The sequence below is a fragment of the Emys orbicularis genome, chromosome 1 (assembly GCF_028017835.1).
Source record: "Emys orbicularis isolate rEmyOrb1 chromosome 1, rEmyOrb1.hap1, whole genome shotgun sequence".
Classification (NCBI taxonomy): Eukaryota; Metazoa; Chordata; order Testudines; family Emydidae; genus Emys; species Emys orbicularis.
The window spans coordinates 317,297,656-317,317,172 of record NC_088683.1 but is presented as its reverse complement, the minus strand read 5'-3'; positions in this window follow the sequence as shown (position 1 = coordinate 317,317,172).

Below are 19,517 nucleotides of genomic sequence, written 5' to 3'. Positions count from 1 at the left end.
TGATGGGTCTAGTGAGAAAAGTAGAAGAACTCGATGGAGGATTTGATTATATTGGACTTTTGAAGGCAGATCCAGTACAAATCAACTTAAGACACAATGCTGAACCATACAATGCACAAACACGTTACCAGAGAGACCTTGGAAGAGACTAGCTGCATATTTATATGAATTCAGAGGACATCATTACCTGGTCATAGTGGACTGTTTTTCCAGGTAAATAGAAATAATGTACTTGAAAGACATAACATGTCCTAGTGTTATTGAGAAACCGAAGTGTACGTATGCTCACTTTGGTATTCCAGAACAATTAGTGATGGACAATGAACCACAATACACTGCAGGGAAATTTAAGTCATTCTGATTGAAATATGACTGATCATATTACTAGCAGCCCACATTATCCACAAGTGACTGGAACGGCTGAGAGACCTGTACAGACAGCCAAGAAAAATCCTGCAGCAGGGAGATCCATTCCTTGCTCTTCTGAGTTACAGATCAACACCAGTAGCAGCCACTGGATATAGTCCAGCACAACTGCTGATGGGATGACAGCTCAGAACTACTATTCCAAATTTGGAAAAGAATCTATCTCCAAGGTGGCCAGACATGAAGAGCATATCCAGATCTGATTTAAAAGGTTAAAGAGCTTATGAACACTTTTACAACAGATGGCCCTTGTGACTGGGGGGCGGGGGCATGCTGAGGTTACTCAATTAGGGCACTATACAAAGAATGGGGCAGACAATCCCCAAAGCTGGTGGTTATTCTAATACTTAGATCCACCAAGCTAGCAACAGAACAGCTTCTACAATACCTTACTGGTTATGCAGAAGCCAAAATACAGTTCCCTTATAGCAACCCAGCCTTGGGCTTCCTCCCAGACAGCCAAGGCAAATATGATGAAGATTATTGAAAATCTTGTTCATCATATAAAAAGTTCTACCACTCCCAAAGGATCGGACTCATTACCCACCAGGTTAATGAATACCTCATATCTTACCCAAATACATGCTTACAGCCAATTCTTATTAACTAAACTAAAAATTATTTAAAAAGAGAAGAGAGAGAGTATTAGTTAAAAGTGTTCATACAAACATGAATAGAATCCTTAGGTCAGTTTCATAGTAGAGATAATGCTTTAGTATTGCAAAGAATCCTTTTCAGAATCAGTTCATCAGGTTATAGTCCAATGTCCAAATGTTCAATATCAGGGTGGGCCAGATGGGAATAGAGATCTCAGTCTTGGACGATGCTTAAGCAGATCTGAGATGAAAGGATCAGGTCCCAAGAGTTTTGATAGCAATTTTTGCAGCCTCTTGACAGAACCAGTCCTTGGATGAACAATAGGCTTTTGAAGTAACCTTCTAAGCATCACCAGTAATTAGCTACATAGATTAACATAAAGCAATTGCCTATCTTCCACCATTTGCAGGTGTCAAGTATCAGAGGGGTAGCCGTGTTAGTCTGAATCTGTAAAAAGCAACAGAGGGTCCTGTGGCACCATTAAGACTAACAGAAGTATTGGAGCATAAGCTTTCGTGGGTGAATGCCCACTTCATCAGACGCAAGTAATGGAAATTTCCAGAGGCAGGTATAAATCAGTATGGAGATAACGAGGCTAGTTCAATCAGGGAGGGTGAGGTGCTCTGCTAGCAGTTGAGGTGTGAACACCAAGGGAGGAGAAACTGCTTCTGTAGTTGGATAGCCATTCACAGTCTTTGTTTAATCCTGATCTGATGGTGTCAAATTTGCAAATGAACTGGAGCTCAGCAGTTTTTGGAGTCTGGTCCTGACGTTTTTTTGCTGTAAGATGGCTACCTATACATCTGCTATTGTGTGACCAGGGAGGTTGAAGTGTTCTCCTACAGGTTTTTGTATATTGCCATTCCTGATATCTGACTTGTGTCCATTTATCCTCTTGCGTAGTGACTGTCCAGTTTGGCCAATGTACATAGCAGAGGGGCATTGCTGGCACATGATGGCATATATAACATTGGTGGACGTGCCGGTGATGTTGTAGCTGATCTGGTTAGGTCCTGTGATGGTGTTGCTGGTGTAGATATGTGGGCAGAGTTGGCATCGAGGTTTGTTGCATGGGTTGGTTCCTGAGTTAGAGTTGTTATGGTGCGGTGCATGGTTGCTGGTGAGAATATGCTTAAGGTTGGCGGGTTGTCTTTGGGTGAGGACTGGCCTGCCTCCCAAGGTCTGTGAAAGTGAGGGATCATTGTCCAGGATGGGTTGTAGATCACTGATGATGTGTTGGAGAGGTTTAAGCTGAGGACTGTAGGTGATGGCCAGTGGAGTTCTGTTGGTTTCTTTTTTGGGCCTGTCTTGTAGCAGGAGGCTTCTGGGTACACGTCTGGCTCTGTTGATTTGTTTCTTTATTTCCTTGTGTGGGTATCGTAGTTTTGAGAATGCTTGGTGAAGATCTTGTAGGTGTTGGTCTCTGTCTGAGGGGTTGGAGCAGATGCGGTTGTACCTCAGCGCTTGGCTGTAGATGATGGATCATGTGGTGTGTCCGGGGTGGAAGCTGGAGGCATGAAGGTAGGCGTAGCGGTCGGTGGGTTTTCGGTATAGGGTGGTGTTAACGTGGCCATCACTTATTTGTACTGTGGTGTCTAGGAAGTGGACCTCCCGTGTAGATTGGTCCAGGCTGAGGTTGATGGTGGGGTGGAAGCTGTTGAAATCATGGTGGAATTCTTCCAGGGTCTCCTTCCCATGGGTCCAGATGATGAAGATGTCATCAATGTAGCATAGGTAGAGAAGGGGCGTGAGTGGACGAGAGCTGAGGAAGCGTTGTTCCAGGTCAGCCATAAAAATGTTGGCATATTGTGGGGCCATGCGGGTGCCCATGGCAGTGCCACTGGTCTGGAGGTATATATTGTCACCAAATTTGAAATAATTGTGCGTGAGGATAAAGTCACAGAGCTCAGCAACAAGTTGTGCTGTGTCATCATCAGGGATACTGTTCCTGACAGCTTGTATTCCATCTGTGTGTGGGATGTTTGTGTAGAGAGCCTCTACATCCATGGTGGCTAGGATGGTGTTTTCTGGGAGGTCACCAATGCATTGTAGTTTTCTCAGGAAATCAGTGGTGTCACGGAGATAGCTGGGAGTGCTGGTGGCGTAGGGTCTGAGTAGGGAGTCCACATATCCAGACAGACCTTCAGTGAGAGTGCCAATGCCCGAGATGATGGGGCGTCCAGGATTTCCAGGTTTGTGGATCTTGGGTAGTAGATAGAATAACCCCGGTCAGGGCTCTAAGGGTATGTTGATTTGTTCCTGTGTTAATGTAGGGAGTGTCCTGAGTAGATTGTGCAGTTTCTTAGTGTATTCCTCAGTGGGATCTGAGGAAAGTGGCCTGTAGAATTTGGTATTGGAGAGTTGTCTGGCAGCCTCTTTCTGGTAGTCAGACCTGTTCATGATGACAACAGCACCTCCTTTATCAGCCTCTTTGATGATAATGTCAGGGTGGTTTCTGAGGCTGTAGATGACATTGCGTTCTGCACAACTTAGGTTATGAGGCAAGCGATGTTGTTTTTCCACAATTTCTGCCTGTGCACGTCGGCGGAAGCATTCTATGTATAGGTCCAGACTGTCATTTCGACCCTCAGGAGGAGTCCATGTGGAGTTCTTCTTCCTGTGTTGTTGGTGGGAGGGTATCTGTGTATCAGTGCGCTGTTCAGTGTTATCTTGAAAACAACAGGAGGTGCTGTTGTCATCATGAACAGGTCTGACTACCAGAAGAAGGCTGCCAGACAACTCTCCAATACCAAATTCTACAGCACCTCCTGTTGTTTTCAAGATAAAACTGAACAGCGCACTGATACACAGATACCCTCCCACCAACAACACAGGAAGAAGAACTCAATTAGAGAACTGCCAGGTCTAAAACCTGGTGACTGTTCATGTCAAATTAGATGGAGAAATAAGGACAACTCCAGCTGTTGTGAAGAAAAAGAATTCAGTGCCCATATCATATGTGATTGAGACTGACAATGGAGAGTTCAACAGAAACTATTATCCACAGTTTGTTCCTCAGAAAAAAAAATCAACATTGAAAACTCTACAGATGGTAGATGCAGAACAAGAAGAAGACAACTCAAGGATTCCAAACTGACTCCAAAAAAAAACAGGAGTACTTGTGGCACCTTAGAGACTAACAAATTTATTAGAGCATAAGCTTTCGTGGGCTACAGCCCCTTCTTCGGATGGATATAGAGTGAAACATATATTGAGGAGATATATATATACACACACACAGAGAGCATGAACAGGTGGGAGTTGTCTAACCAACTCTGAGAGGCCAATTAAGTAAGAGAGAAAAACTTTTGAAGTGATAATCAAGATAGCTCAGTACAGACAGTTTGATAAGAAGTGTGAGAATACTTACAAGGGGAGGTAGATTCAATGTTTGTAATGGCTCAGCCATTCCCAGTCCTTATTCAATCCTGAGTTAATTGTATCTAGTTTGCATATCAATTCCAGCTCAGCAGTCTCTCGTTGGAGTCTGTTTTTGAAGTTTTTCTGTTGTAAGATAGGCACCCGCAGGTCTGTCATTGAATGGCCAGACAGGTTAAAGTGTTCTCCCACTGGTTTTTGAGTATTATGATTCCTGATGTCAGATTTGTGTCCATTAATTCTTTTGCGTAGAGACTGTCCGGTTTGGCCAATGTACATGGCAGAGGGGCATTGCTGGCACATGATGGCATATATTACATTGGTAGATGTGCAGGTGAACGAGCCCCTGATGGTATGGCTGATGTGATTAGGTCCTATGATGATGTCACTTGAATAGATATGTGGACAGAGTTGGCATCGGGCTTTGTTACAAGGATAGGTTCCTGGGTCAGTGTTTTTGTTCAGTGATGTGTGGTTGCTGGTGAGTATTTGCTTTAGGTTGGGGGGTTGTCTGTAAGCGAGGACAGGTCTGTCTCCCAAGATCTGTGAGAATAAAGGATCATCTTTCAGGATAGGTTGTAGATCTCTGAAGATGCGCTGGAGAGGTTTTAGTTGGGGGCTGAAGGTGACAGCTAGTGGTGTTCTGTTATTTTCTTTGTTGGGCCTGTCTTGTAGGAGGTGACTTCTGGGTACTCGTCTGGCTCTGTCAATCTGTTTTTTCACTTCAGCAGGTGGGTATTGTAGTTTTAAGAATGCTTGATAGAGAACTTGTAGGTGCTTGTCTCTATCTGAGGGATTGGAGCAAATGCGGTTATATCTTAGAGCTTGGCTGTAGACAATGGATCGTGTGGTGTGTCCTGGATGGAAGCTGGAGGCATGTAGGTAAGTGTAGCGGTCAGTAGGTTTCCGGTATAGGGTGGTATTTATGTGACCATCGCTTATTAGCACAGTAGTGTCCAGGAAATGGACCGCTTGTGTGGATTGATCTAGGCTGAGGTTGACTCTCACCTGTTCATGCTCTCTGTATGTGTGTATATATATCTCCTCAATATATGTTTCACTCTATATGCATCCGAAGAAGTGGGCTGTAGCCCACAAAAGCTTATGCTCTAATAAATTTGTTAGTCTCTAAGGTGCCACAAGTACTCCTGTTCTTTTTGCGGATACAGACTAACACGGCTGCTACTCTGAAAACTGACTCCAGATAGTCATTGCACCTAATGGACAGTCAGATGACCAAGTTGTTGTGTTCAAGTCATGTAATTAGAAAACCAGTACAATTCAGAGATACTTAACAGACTGATACATACAGAACTTCAAAGACAGTGTAGTGTAAATATTATAAAAGGTAGGAATGTAGAACTTAAAGGGGAGATGTAATGGAATGCTAAACTGTTCAGCTGTTAGGTGGCACTGTGTGTAAAATACAGTACCTGTTTTAAATGAATCTCAGCCATACCTGGCAGAGCATTAATTGGTCTTACAATGAACACATCTGGTGTATATAAGCAAGCTCTGTAGCCAGTCCATGTTTGGGACAGGAACATGACAGTAACATTATATATTTACAAAGGAAAATGTAAAGATTGTACCGGTAATCACTGTATACTGTGTGTAGCCCTGTGCTGAACAGCAAAACTGAGGAAAGCACATTCTGATCTGTGCATTGTGTAGACATGTAGAAAAACTAATTTGGTTTGTTCTCCATGTTTTCTAGTACTTTTTCCAGTCTATTTTTGGTGTTTGTTTTTCTAATATCTAATCTCTGATTCAGTACGTGATATACGAGTGATGTGGAGCAAACTGCGATATTGTGTTCTTATACATTTAGTCCTTATGTCCCAGGATTGCACCAATACCAGATTACAGGAGTAGCAAACAAAGTGGGTGCAAACTAAATGAAACCCTCAAAAGGGGTTTTGACTACAGATGGGGAAATACGCATCCAACAATTCAGTTCTAAAAATGCATATTGAGTGAAATTCATCTCAGTGCAGAGAGGCAGGACAAGACCTACGTCCTACTTAATCTGACTTCAGTGGTGCATGAGCCTCTGCATAGGTGTGAATTTCACCCATTGTGATCTGAGGCCTTGTCTACACTAATGTTGTAATTTGATCTCAGTTACGCTAGTTAAATTACATAACTAAGTCGATGTAACTTACATCGACTTATAGCGCGGTGTAGACACTGCTGTGTCAACGAGAGATGCTCTCCTGTCGACATAGCTTCTGCCTCTTGTTGAGGTGGAGTACTGAAGTCGACGGGAGAGCGCTCTCCCATCGACTTATCATGTCTTCACCAGATCCGCTAAATCGCCGCCTCTGCATTGATTGCAGCTGTGCTGATTTAGCGCAGCAGTGAAGACTAGCCCTCAGGCAAACTAATGCTTTTGATATAGGGATGTACTCATATAATCAAATGACAGCACCTCAGTTAATGTAGCTGTGCAATGTGCCTTTAATGCATATAGCCCCAGGATACTTCAAAGCAATAGAAAATGTAATTAAGACTTTCAGATGGTAAAGGCATTGAAGGATAAAACTGGACAAACTCTAAGCTCAAAAAACACAAGGACTGGGACCAAATTTGGAACTTTACCATGTGGCTCTTCACTTCATGGTTGAGGCTAACCCTTCAGTAAGAAGGCAGAGTGATCCTGCTGAAATGGCATCTTTTTCCATTCGGATAAATATCATTCTTGCCAATGAAGTATTTAAATACACCTATATAAAAATAACTGTGGGAAATCTGGGCAAAATCCTGTAAAATAAGGCTCCTGTTGGACATAATACTGAATTTAACATTGATTTAAGATTGTTAGATTGGAAACCATGGTAAGAAGTAGGAAGCAAAATATTCTGTGATTAATATCAGGGAAATACTGGTAGGGTGGTTGCACTTTCAGATACACTTGAAATTTGTTTTAGGGGAGGAACAGCACAGATCTATGCCACTTAGGGAAAGTCTGAACCAAAAGTTTCAAATCATAATAAATTACAAATAGCATGTAAAAGGCATCATCGATGTCCCCCGTAGCAGTACAGGCTTATTCTTAATCACTGAAATAATCAAACCCAATGTCCGACCTACCATTCTGGAAGAGTAAGATGGTAGACTCAGTTAAATGCAGATTTTGGTGTTCATGAATTTAACTAGCAGAACGGCAAAACAGAATATTGAGGTGGGGGCAATTAAGTAGAATTTAATGGCATTCATCTATTCCATTGAGGTGGGAGGTGACAACAATGGGCCAAATTCTACTCTTTCTTACACACATGCAATAGTAACTGTGAGAAGCTGGCTGTTGTAAATATTCCTGTTGGAGACAAAGAAATACTCTTATAAATAAGGCCTACCCCTGCTCTTTGCTCAGGCAAAACAACGCATTTAATAGTTAACAATATTTAGCACCAATTTGACATAGGTTTAAGTAGCCACCTGGGGTCAAATGCAGAAGAAATCTGTTTTCTTTTTCATTTGCTTGAACATAGAATGCAGAATCAATTCCATAATTTCATCATGTCCAAAACTGGAAACATTCTGGTCAGAGATGGTGTTATTATAAATAGCATTTGGGAAATTTAAATAGCCATTCCTGCTACAATTATTCCTGTTGCATGATTTTTTTTCAACTCTTCAGGGTACAACAAAATACTTTTAAGAATGAATTGCCATTGCTTTTTTGTGTGCAGAGGGATTGATTTTTGAGAAGGTGGAAAGCTCTGAATTTTCCAGTGATAAAAGACAGCTATTCTGAATGGCTAAAATGGCTGTATAAGAACATCTAATAGACAAAATACAAGCTGATCATGCAACCCTTCCTCCCATTTACAACAATGGGAAGTCTCACAAGTAAGGATTGCTCATATATGTAAGGGTTGCAAGATTGGGGTCTGTATGACATAGTTTAATTTGTTGCGTCTCAGATAAATCCATTTAATAAAGGAAAGGGAGAGTATATATCTTGTATGAATTTGAATTTAGAATACAAGTGCTCAACACGCCAGCCCTTACTCACTCAGACTGTCCTTGTTCATGAGAAGTCCCATTGGCTTGATTGAACTACTCGTGTATGTAAGGACTAGTTAAGGGCACACAGGAATGGAAGTGGAGGTTCTGTTCTTTATATATAAAATTAAGTTGTGTGGTGTAAGGGCTGTTGTGTTTTGTAATTTTTCCTTCTACACTTTAGTTCAGTATAGTAAATAATGAGTTAATAGATGAAGCAATACAAGGTTATTATATTTCAAGAAAGCAAATTTTGCAGATTAAAAAAAAAATAGCGAGCTCGATCTTGCAAACAAACAGATGAGTAACTTCATTCACATGGGAAGTTCCACTCTAGAAGGCGCTGTGGTTTTCAGAATGAGAAGCAGCCGTGTGATCCAAAAGTCATTGAAATTCAGTGATAGTAGCTATTAAGAGAGATCCAATAAAAAAGATATTAACCTATAAGAGATATCCCTTTAACTTCTCAGGCAGACCTTCAGGTCATCCACCTCCACCTTGGACATCTCTATTTGTGTGTTTTACTACATGGCTGTATTTGTTTGTGGTTATTGTGGTTTTGGTTGTATTATGATTTGATTTGGGGGGGGAGGAGTAAAATGCAACACTGATATTGGAGCCAGTGGTTAATGACCCTCATCTGATAGGATATTAACTTTTTGCAAACCTGATCCATATGAAGTGACTAGAGTTATGAAATAAAATTCTTACCATCAGTCCTGTACATCCCTTTGTTGCAGAGATTCCTAATAAAGCACTGCAAGTGATCTGTGGTAGGTCTGTTCTTATTTAATATATCGGTTAACGATGTGGGGGGGAAAAGAGTAAACAGCATCTTAATGAAAACTGTAGATAATGCTTGGAAAATACAGTGTAATATATCTGAAGAAAAATAATCTGCAACTGAGATAGTCAGTGGGAGGCAGAAAACTAGAAAAGAATACCACTGAAAAAGGCCTAGGGGTGAGTGGGTAAACATAGAGCATGTACTCAGGGGAAACATCATAGTCCAGAAATATATCCATGGGCCAGGTAGAAGCAGTGCTAAGCATGGGCTTTTTCTCCCCTGCAACCCAAGTCAGGTTTGTCAGGGTTTCAGAAGTAGACTAGCGGCACCTTCTGTGACACCTAATTGTTACGTTGGTAGTTGCTGTGCTTTGGAGACTCTTGGGGCTGGTCCACACTAACCCCCCAGTTCGAACTAAGATACGCAACTTCAGCTACGTGAATAACGTAGCTGAAGTCGAAGTACCTTAGTTCAAACGTAAAGGTACTTACCAAAGGTCCACACGCGGCAGGCAGGCTCCCCCGTCGACTCCGCCTACTCCTCTCGTGGAGCAAGAGTACCGGCGTCGACGGCGAGCACTTCCGGGATCGATCCCAGAAGATCGATTGCTTATCGCCGAACCCGGAGGTAAGTATAAACGTACCCTTGCACACAAATCATTGCCACCATGTGTCATTAGCAGTAAGTGCTGCAGCAGGCAGGCAGAATTATAGGGAAGAGATCTGTAGTAACCACGGTGAGTAGCCAGTATTACATAGAGAGGCTCTAGAGAGCTGTCCATCTGAACGCAGCTTGCACTCCCAAGCCCCTTAGAGCCACACTGAGCTAGGTTCCTCCTGAAACCCTTACCTGACCCTTTTTCTACATTTCCACTCATACTACACCACTGATCAACTTTTCAGCCAGGAGTGGAAGTAAATTCCCTCTTCCACTTACAGTGTGAGTGCTGCTGTTAAGATCTAAACACCTTTACATGTCAGCATTGCCTTTTCACTTTAAGATGACTCCAATTTCTACTGTCTCCCAGGGCACCTGTCAGATCTAATGGGGACCTACTTCTACATCTTGTCCCAAGACCTGTAAATCCTGACTGTGGCTCTGGGAATTCATTATCCGTGTGCACTGCCAATGTCCTCTAAGGTAGTGTACTCTTTCAGGAAGCACAAAGTCACAGAGCGGTGACAGGCAGCTCATCACGAGTGAACTTGTCAAAAGCTTCAGATGTCAGAGCTGGCAGTAGTCAGACCTGCAAAGAGAATTCACCCCCTCTGTATCCCTGTGCTGGAGCTTGCAATAGCCATAATACGACTGCTATACAAGACGTGGAATTAATGATTGCTCACAGAGCAACTACTAGAGTGTCTCTCAAATGAGTTGGGGGCTCATAGCTCTAAGTCAGCCAAAATGCTGCCTAAACCTAAATGGCAGGAGGATGAAAATTCCTAGACTGAGTTTTCCATGCTTCCTAAAGTGGAGGTAGCATTATTGGTGGACAAGATGGGGGTGGGGGGCATTTATCAAAAGTCAAATGAGGCTTTAGAAAATGCAGCTCACTAACTGGAGGAAATGGAGAAATTCTCAGTGGGGCTTTTCAACCATATTCATGTAATAAGAATGGAGGGTTCCACAGATTCCTAACTTTCCTACAGATTACCTGCGGTATTGGTGGGGGGAGGAAAATGGACATGCAGTCCAGTCTCACTCCTAGCCTGTCCCCTCCTCATGTGTGGATCCCCTGCCCCACATATGGATTTTTGTGAGGTCCAGAGCAGCAAGGAAAGTGCAACCGTGTAGGCTGATGCCTGAATCTCCATTCACAGAAAGGACCCTTCATGTCTATGATGTGGCCCTTTGTTAATGCTAGTGTGTATATTAGCTCTGAAAATGGGGACAGAGCAATGGGGGGGGGAGGAACCACAAAGGTAAGTATAAAGAAGGCCACATACATTATTCTTCAAGTGACCAAACATTATATTGTCTTCACATTTGTTCTCCCACCTCAACCTTTCCCTGCATTGTCATCTCCTGGTAGGGTTGTTTAATTTATACTGCAAACTCTTTAGGGCAGAGACTCCATCCTTACCCACTTTTGCAAAGATGCATGCACATCTATAGTGCTATATAAGTAATACATTCATAAATAATTAATAAGCAGGGGAAGCCATAGGTGCTGGAACTAGGGGTGCTGCAGCACCCCCTGTCTTGAAGTGATTTCCATCATATCCAGGGTTTACAGTTTGGTTCAATGGCTCTGTGGCGGGGCGAAGACTCACTGGCGTGGCGCCGCCTGCTGGTTGTCTCGGGAATTAGCTCTCCAGCTCCAGAGCGCCCTCTGCCGGCTGATGTCTCACCTGCCGCTGGCCCCCGTGTCCCTCCCGGACCCCAATGCCCTTTGCCCAGGGGTTCTGCCCACTGCAGCAACCCACAATCTGGGTCTCCCCACCCAGGGGAACACCCAATCCCCTATCCCCACCTTGCCTCAGTGGCTACTGCCAGTCTCCATCTAGCCCCCGCTCCCTGGGGCAGACGGCAGTCTGTTAACCACTCATCATTGGCAAGGGGGGTTGGACCAGCTGCCTCTGCCTATTCCTGGGCTGCTTCTCTGCAGCCCTAGTACCCTTTTTGTGGGCCCTTAACTCAGCCTGCACCCTAGGGTTTAGCTAGGCTGGAGCTCCCCAGGCCCCTCTGCCCTTCCCCAGACTGCTCCACCCTAGGTACCTGCCTCAGCTTCCCAGGTAGCCAGGTCCTTCTCTCTCAAGAGGCTAGAGAGAAAGTCTGTCTTCATCCGTCTGGCCCACCACCCTCTTATAAGGGCCAGCTGGGCCCTGATTGCACTGTGTGGCTGCTTTCCCAACAAGCCCAGGTTTTCCCCTGCCATAGCCCTCTCCCAGGGCTGTTTTAAGCCCTTCAGGGCAGAAGCAGGGTAATCACCCTACTACAGCCCGCCAACCTTAAGCATATTCTCACCAGCAAGCACGCACCACACCATAACAACTCTAACTCAGGAACCAACCCATGCAACAAACCTCGATGCCAACTCTGCCCACATATCTACACCAACAACACCATCACAGGACCTAACCAGATCAGCTACAACATCACCGGCTCATTCACCTGCATGTCCACCAATGTTATATATGCCATCATGTGCCAGCAATGCCCCTCTGCTATGTACATTGGCCAGACTGGACAGTCACTACGCAAGAGGATAAATGGACACAAGTCAGATATCAGGAATGGCAATATACAAAAACCTGTAGGAGAACACTTCAACCTTCCTGGCCACACAATAGCAGATGTAAAGGTAGCCATCTTACAGCAAAAAAAACTTCAGGACCAGACTCCAAAGAGAAACTGCTGAGCTCCAGTTCATTTGCAAATTTGACACCATCAGATCAGGATTAAACAAAGACTGTGAATGGCTATCCAACTACAGAAGCAGTTTCTCCTCCCTTGGTGTTCACACGTCAACTGCTAGCAGAGCACCTCACCCTCCCTGATTGAACTAACCTCGTTATCTCCATACTGATTTATACCTGCCTCTGGAAATTTCCATTACTTGCGTCTGATGAAGTGGGCATTCACCCACGAAAGCTTATGCTCCAATACTTCTGTTAGTCTTAAAGGTGCCACAGGACCCTCTGTTGCTTTTCACCCCACTACAGGCTCTCAGCCCCCTCGCTATAAAAATGGTTCCAGCACCCCTAGGGAAAGCTGAAGTTTCCAAAATGACCTTTATTATTCATTCATTTCCATCAGACTAATACTTTCTCAGTCTCTCAGGATATTGCTAACCAGTGCTTTACATCTGCATCTAGTAAAGATACTGAATGATAACAATCTTTAGCCCTTGTACTGCATGTTACATTTTCAAAGAACTGTACAAACACTACATAAATTGATGAATCCTTTGACTCCTCCAGCATAAAAGGACATGATATGAATTGCAAGACATATGCCAACCTTTTTGTAACATATGCACAATACACTTATTTTCAGACATTGCAAACAAGACAGGAATAAAATGAAGAATATCTTAGCTTACCCTTTGCTGCTGCTATGTGCTCTGAGCAAGCTATGGCTAAAACCAACCTCATACTAAGCATCTTCACTTCATCTATTTCTACCACAGGTAGAAATAATCTGTGTGGAATGACTGTGCATAGGCACTATTGCTGGGCAGACAGTACATGTGCATAGATATATAGACTGCACCCCTGATCCTTAAGCCATCACTCTTTATGTCCTTTCACTTTTCCTGACATAGAAAGCTTGTAGAGCACCCTCTCCTTATTCTTTTGGACCACCAGCTTCTATCCCGAGCTCCCACTTCTGACTCTATTAGGTGGTTCAGGTACTATAGTGAGGGGTGTGATATGGGAAACCAGGTGATAGGTAGAGTGATATTTTCCAGTATGCACATATGCAAAACACAAGCCACAAATGACTCAAAGAATGTATTAATGCTAATTAGACTGCATAGGTTAAGATGTTAAACACATAATACTGGTACATAATTAATTACTGCATTCCCATTGTAAACTCCGGTGACTGTCTTAATAATATTTTCAACAAAAATAGGAAACAAAAAAGGAAGCAATAATATTTCTAACACATGGTTTCCAAAAGTTCAGAATGTCCCCATTTTTCTCTTTGAAAATCGACTGTTTTAATTCAAAAGAAATCAAGCCTCCTTCCTTTGATTCTTTTTGAATGGCTCGGAATTTATCCTTTCATCTTCTTGTAAATACATAGCTGAGTGCATGCCAGTAATATGACTGGTAATTTAATCATCCGCTACCATCCCTCCTTGCTCTCAAGAAAGAATGAGTGAGACAATTTTAGGATCAGGTTCTATATCACAGTAGTTCCAAACAGCTTCAAAATATCAATGAGAAGCCTGAGCCACTATAGCTTCAGTTTATTACTTTCTTATATCGTATGTCCATTTGTGCCTACTGTAGGGCATCATTAGTGAGACACATTCATTTATTATTTATATTGTAGTAACACCTAGGCCAGGACTATCTCTCCCAACCCCTTGCAACCTAGCAGGATTACAACATTGTCCATGCACATATCAGTAACAATAAATGCTACATTTTACTGTGATATCTAGCTCTGGTTTAAACACACTCCACTCCTCCCCATGCAAGGGGAGTTGCTCATGATGATTCCCAGTTTTTACTTAGTAACTTTATCAGTCTTTGTCAAAGCATAGATTGCTATATGGCAAAAACTTTGATACAAATTGTCCAGCTGTGGTTTCCATAGTTATTAATTGTTCTATGTCCAATAAGCTAAGTAACTAAGTTTTTGTATTCAGTAGGAGTTGTGGGCACTCAACACTGTACGGGGTTGAGCCCAGACCCTCAAAGGCAGTTTGCAGCTAACACCCATTAATTTCAATTGGAATTAGGTGCCTAAAATACCTTTGAGCTTCTGGGCCTTAGTGACTAAATGACTTACCTAAGATCACATGAGTCAGTTGCAGAGTTAAAACTAGAAGCCAGGTCTCCATACTCCAAGTCTTATGCTGTAACCACACGACACTCTACCTCCAATATTGCCTACTTGTGTATAATGTATGTACTTACTTGCACATGCATTTATTTTGTTGATGAAATTAAGGCAATTGAAAAGAGCCCTTAATATCCAATACAGTGGTTCTTTATTTTTATTTTTTAAAGTTTATTGGGCCAGATTTTGATCTCCACTACACTGATGTAAATCCAGAGTAACAATTGACTTCAACTCAGTTACTCTGGATTAACACCATTTTTACTGAGTGAGATCAGAATTTCCCTATTTTCTCTAAATCACAAGGTCCAGATGAAATCCTACCACATAAAACCAACCAATAAATCTACAAAAATGTAAATGAAAATTTCTTTGTAAGCTTTATAAAACTCAGTTAAGGTTCCTGGGACTTTTCCTAAATCCAGCAGATTAATAAAATTGCTCACTTGAGCAATAACATAGTAAATTCAGTCATTTCAGTTACATGCAAAATCAGATAAATCAGTCTCAAGCTCGCTAACGTCTTGACATGAAAGTGACTCGATAGCCATTGGTTTCAAATAACTTTCTAGTTAAGAGGAAAAAAGCATCACCTCAGTGAGGGAAAATGTTCTATATTACTCTGGAGCAATCTGATTAATAAAAAGGGCCATATATAGCTCTAGTAGCTCATTTCATTTCAGAAATAGCCCTATCCTCCTTGTCCCACTTAAACTGCCACTGTAATAAATTGCCTGTCTGTTCCCCCATGCATAAACCTTGGATCAGTGAGATTATAGCTGCGTTTCAAACTACCTCAATCAGGAGTTTATTAAGCTCTCATGGTGAATAATATTGTATCTGTTAAGAAGACACCAGGACAATGTGTTTTCCTCCTGTGAGTCTCTTCTAGTTATTTAATTATCCTACCTAGATATTCATGCTGTGCTTTTTTCCCCCATTAATGCTAATAAAATTAGGTTTCCTCTTATAACCATTTTCAGTGTCTCCCAGAACAAGATTAAACAAGGGACGGAGCCCTTTTAAAAATATAGCACAGCTCAGCTTGAGGAAGAGGCAACACATACACTGTCCTTCACTGTTGCATAGCTCCTAACGCAGTGGGGCTCCAACTTCATTGAGGCCTCTTGGTGCAACTGCAGTATAAATACTAACAACAATATAATGTCACCATTAAAAAAAAAATCAATATTTATCACCAGTATCATCACAGTAGGATCTGACATATGGTAGACTTGACCTGTTCTAAGGAGAGAGAAATACTGCAGTATTTCAGCTACCTCACCATGGTAACTGGTCGTAAAGCTGACTTTTCAAATGGCTGCCATTGAGGATGGTGCGAAAAGAAAGCCCGCGTGCACACAGCTTCTGAGTCATATCAGCCTTTGCAGAGCTTGCTGATTTGGTCATCCTTTTAAGATCAATACCCCTGGACTAAAATCACTTAATACACAGTCTTATTTTGAATTCCACTGCCTCAATAACAGTAGTTCTACTAAAGGCCCAGTGCTACTCTCTCATAATCTTCATCCACATTATTTCTAGTATTGTTATGCTGATAGGTACTGATGACTGCTTTCATCACAAACCTCTTTGAGACCGGATGTGAATGCAACCTTCAAGTAACAAAATGGTCAGGTTAATCAGGAGCCCTCCACCCAAGACAAACCCACCCAGGAATTTGTGAACCCACCCAGGAGTTTGTTTGGGGAGGTGTGCGTGTGAAGGAAGGGCGAACACACACAAGCCGAGAATGGACAAGAACAGAAAGAGAGGCAGCAGCAAAAAAGCACAAAAGCAGAGCACCAGCCAGGGAGCCCCGTGTGACCCTGGGAAAAGCTAGAGAGAGAGCGTTTGGGTCTGGTGTTGGCTAACAAGGCTTGGGGCTATAAGATAAGAAACTGTTCTTTTTGTTCTTGCTTCCTGAGTTTGGTGAAGCCGGACTTTGTACATTCTTAGTAAATAAACAGGATTGGAAGGGCCCATAACAGGGTGGTCTGACTTAATGGTTAGAGCTTGGAATTGAGTTAGGGTCATGATCAGAAGCCACACCAAACATCCAGCCAAAGTCAGAGTTGGGAATCATGCCAAGGGTCCAAGCCAAAATCAGAAACCACACTCAGGATTAAGCCAGAGTCAGAAGTCACACCAAGGGTCAAAGATGGAGTCAGCAGCAGGGTCTGGGTATAGAAGCAGGAGCAGCGATGAAGCATGGTAACAGGAACAAGGAACAAGGCAAGGTAGCAGGGGGAAGGATCAAGGAGTAGGAGCCAGGTGAGGAGGCAACGACTTGATTTCAGGGGTCTAGGCAACAACAGGCCTAGCAACTAGTTGCTCAGACAAGGGGTAGGACAAGAACAGGAAGCTTTATACTTGATGGTGTCCAATCAGCAGTCTGCTGCTAATCACCTGACCCTGCTGAGTCAGCATGTGCAGCCTCTGGTGGCAGATTATTAGACACAGTTCCCTCATCTGACCTGGTAGTACAGTGAGATAGAATGTAAGGCTCTCTGCTTGGCAAGCCCATGGGCCTGGCTTTGAGACCTGCAATGCCTGACAAATGCCTCACAAGCACCAGTTTTTTGTCCTAACTGAAACATTCCAGGGTCCTGAACTTTGACTAGCTGCTCAGGTCAAAAAGGGGCAACAATATTACACTGGTGCCTAGAGGCCCCATCCAAGTTCCGAGCCCTATTGTGCTAGGTGCTGTACAAACACATAGCAAGAAACTGGTGTTGCCCTGAAGAGCTTACAGTCTAGCTAGACATGGCAAAGAAAGGAATTATTATTGCTCCAATTTTACAGATGGGGAATTGAGGCACAAAGAGATTAAATGACTTGCCCCACATCACAGGGAAATCTGTGGCAGGAAGCTGAACCCAGTTCTTCTAAGTGCCAGTTTAATGCCTTACCCACATAGCCATCCGTACTCCTGTGGAGTTGAGCCCTAAGAGAGGAACGGGTACTCATTTCCCAGAACATGTGCTTTAACAAAAATCCAGAGGGGAAAGGTGAGGAGATTGGTACTAATATCGGAGGAGCTGGATATGAGAAACTTCTTTTCTCAAACAGCTGGATGAAATGGCCCAAATAATTATCTCATTTCCACTAATGTAAAACCTGAATTAACTCCACTGAAGCTAATTACCTTATACAATTACCTGGATGTAACTGAGATCAGAGTCTGGGCCTCTTACAGCCACTTTTCCACCTTAGGAAGCTTGAGCCAGGTTGGCACAAATTTGAGGGGGAAATAATTAAAGCCACAGGCATGGCAGTACAGAAGCAAATGCATCAGGCTGAACAGCAAGAGACTAGAGCATGAGCTGTGTTTAAAAGTTCTTTAAAAATTAAAGTATTTGGCACTTTGTCACAGCCAGGAAACACAGAGGCCAAAGTTTGCAGTGACCCAAGACATGGGGGGGGAAAGGAGACAGATGGATCATAGCCAGCCTAAAGCAGTGCTACCAAGATGGGGAGTGAGGTGGCCAGACTGCAGATGGCTAGAAATGCTGCTCTTTTAATGAAGATGAAGCTTATCCATCTGCTAGCCTACCCCACAGCCAATCAAGGCGAGATAAAGCCTGACACAGCCCAAATCTGCACAGAGACAGCGAGAGAGACAAATCCTATCAGCGATCCATAGACAGCACAGAGGGAGGGAGAAATCCCATTCATCATCTCAGTAGCACAAGGCAGAGAGAGAGTCTGTCAGAAAGTTTGACTGCCCACTGTGAATCCGGACAGCGACAGATTGTCGTCCACAGCCAGTCAATCCACCTAGCCAAGAAGTGTCAACCAGACAGCCAAGAAGAAGCCAGCTGGCTATCTTAGAAGTGCCAGCCATGCATGGAGGTGTTGGGTAAGAGGTGTCAAAGGGTCTTTGGGACTCTGACCGTGAAGCATGATTGTAAGTAAATCTTTCTGCATGATCTTAAAGCCACAGGAGAACACAGCCAGGGAGAAATGGATCCAAGGGCTGGGCCTAGATAATTCTGCATAATGCAGGACTTGTTGAGTACTGCAAAATCAGGGTTTCTGCATGTTCATTCAAATTCACAACAGTTGTTTACTTCACCTTGTTGCTACTTGCGCGCATTCATTCAAACAGGTTTTTTCTACATGTGTATGCTTTCAGAATGGCTGTTCATGCAAGTGAGGGTTACCTCAGACGCAACCAAAGTATTGGTTATACAGCTGGGTGAATAATGAATTTTTGGCTACAGTTTGGGGGGAGGCGGGGGAGAGGGAATTCTGGGTTAATCCAAAACCAAATTTTTCAGCAAATTCAAAAGAAAAAAATTTCATTTCAGGTCACATGAAATGTTTTGTCAGTTTTAAGCATTTTTTTAATTTTTGTTTTAAATTAAATGAAAAATTATTTTGAATAAAAAAATGGAAATGTTTCATTAGAAAATGTCAAAACAAAACATTTTCAAAACATTTTGACCAACAATTCAGTGAAATGTACACAAATTCATGAAATGTTTTAGTCAATCCAAATTTGCATCTTTTGCCAAAAAAAAATTTGGCCAAATATTTTTGCCCAGCTGTAATTTGTTATTTATTATTCACAATTATGTCATCAAATCATAGAACAAAAACAATACCATGTGACTTAGGTGCCCAGTCACACCTAACAAATAATCAACGGTGCACAGCAAATATGCAAACAGTTTGTGAAAGACAATTAGATGAACATTGTTCATCCTGACTATTTGGCGTATACCTAACAATTATGGCTGCAGAAATCAGTATTCATGGACAATACAGGAACTGAAATAAGGGATATACGTTT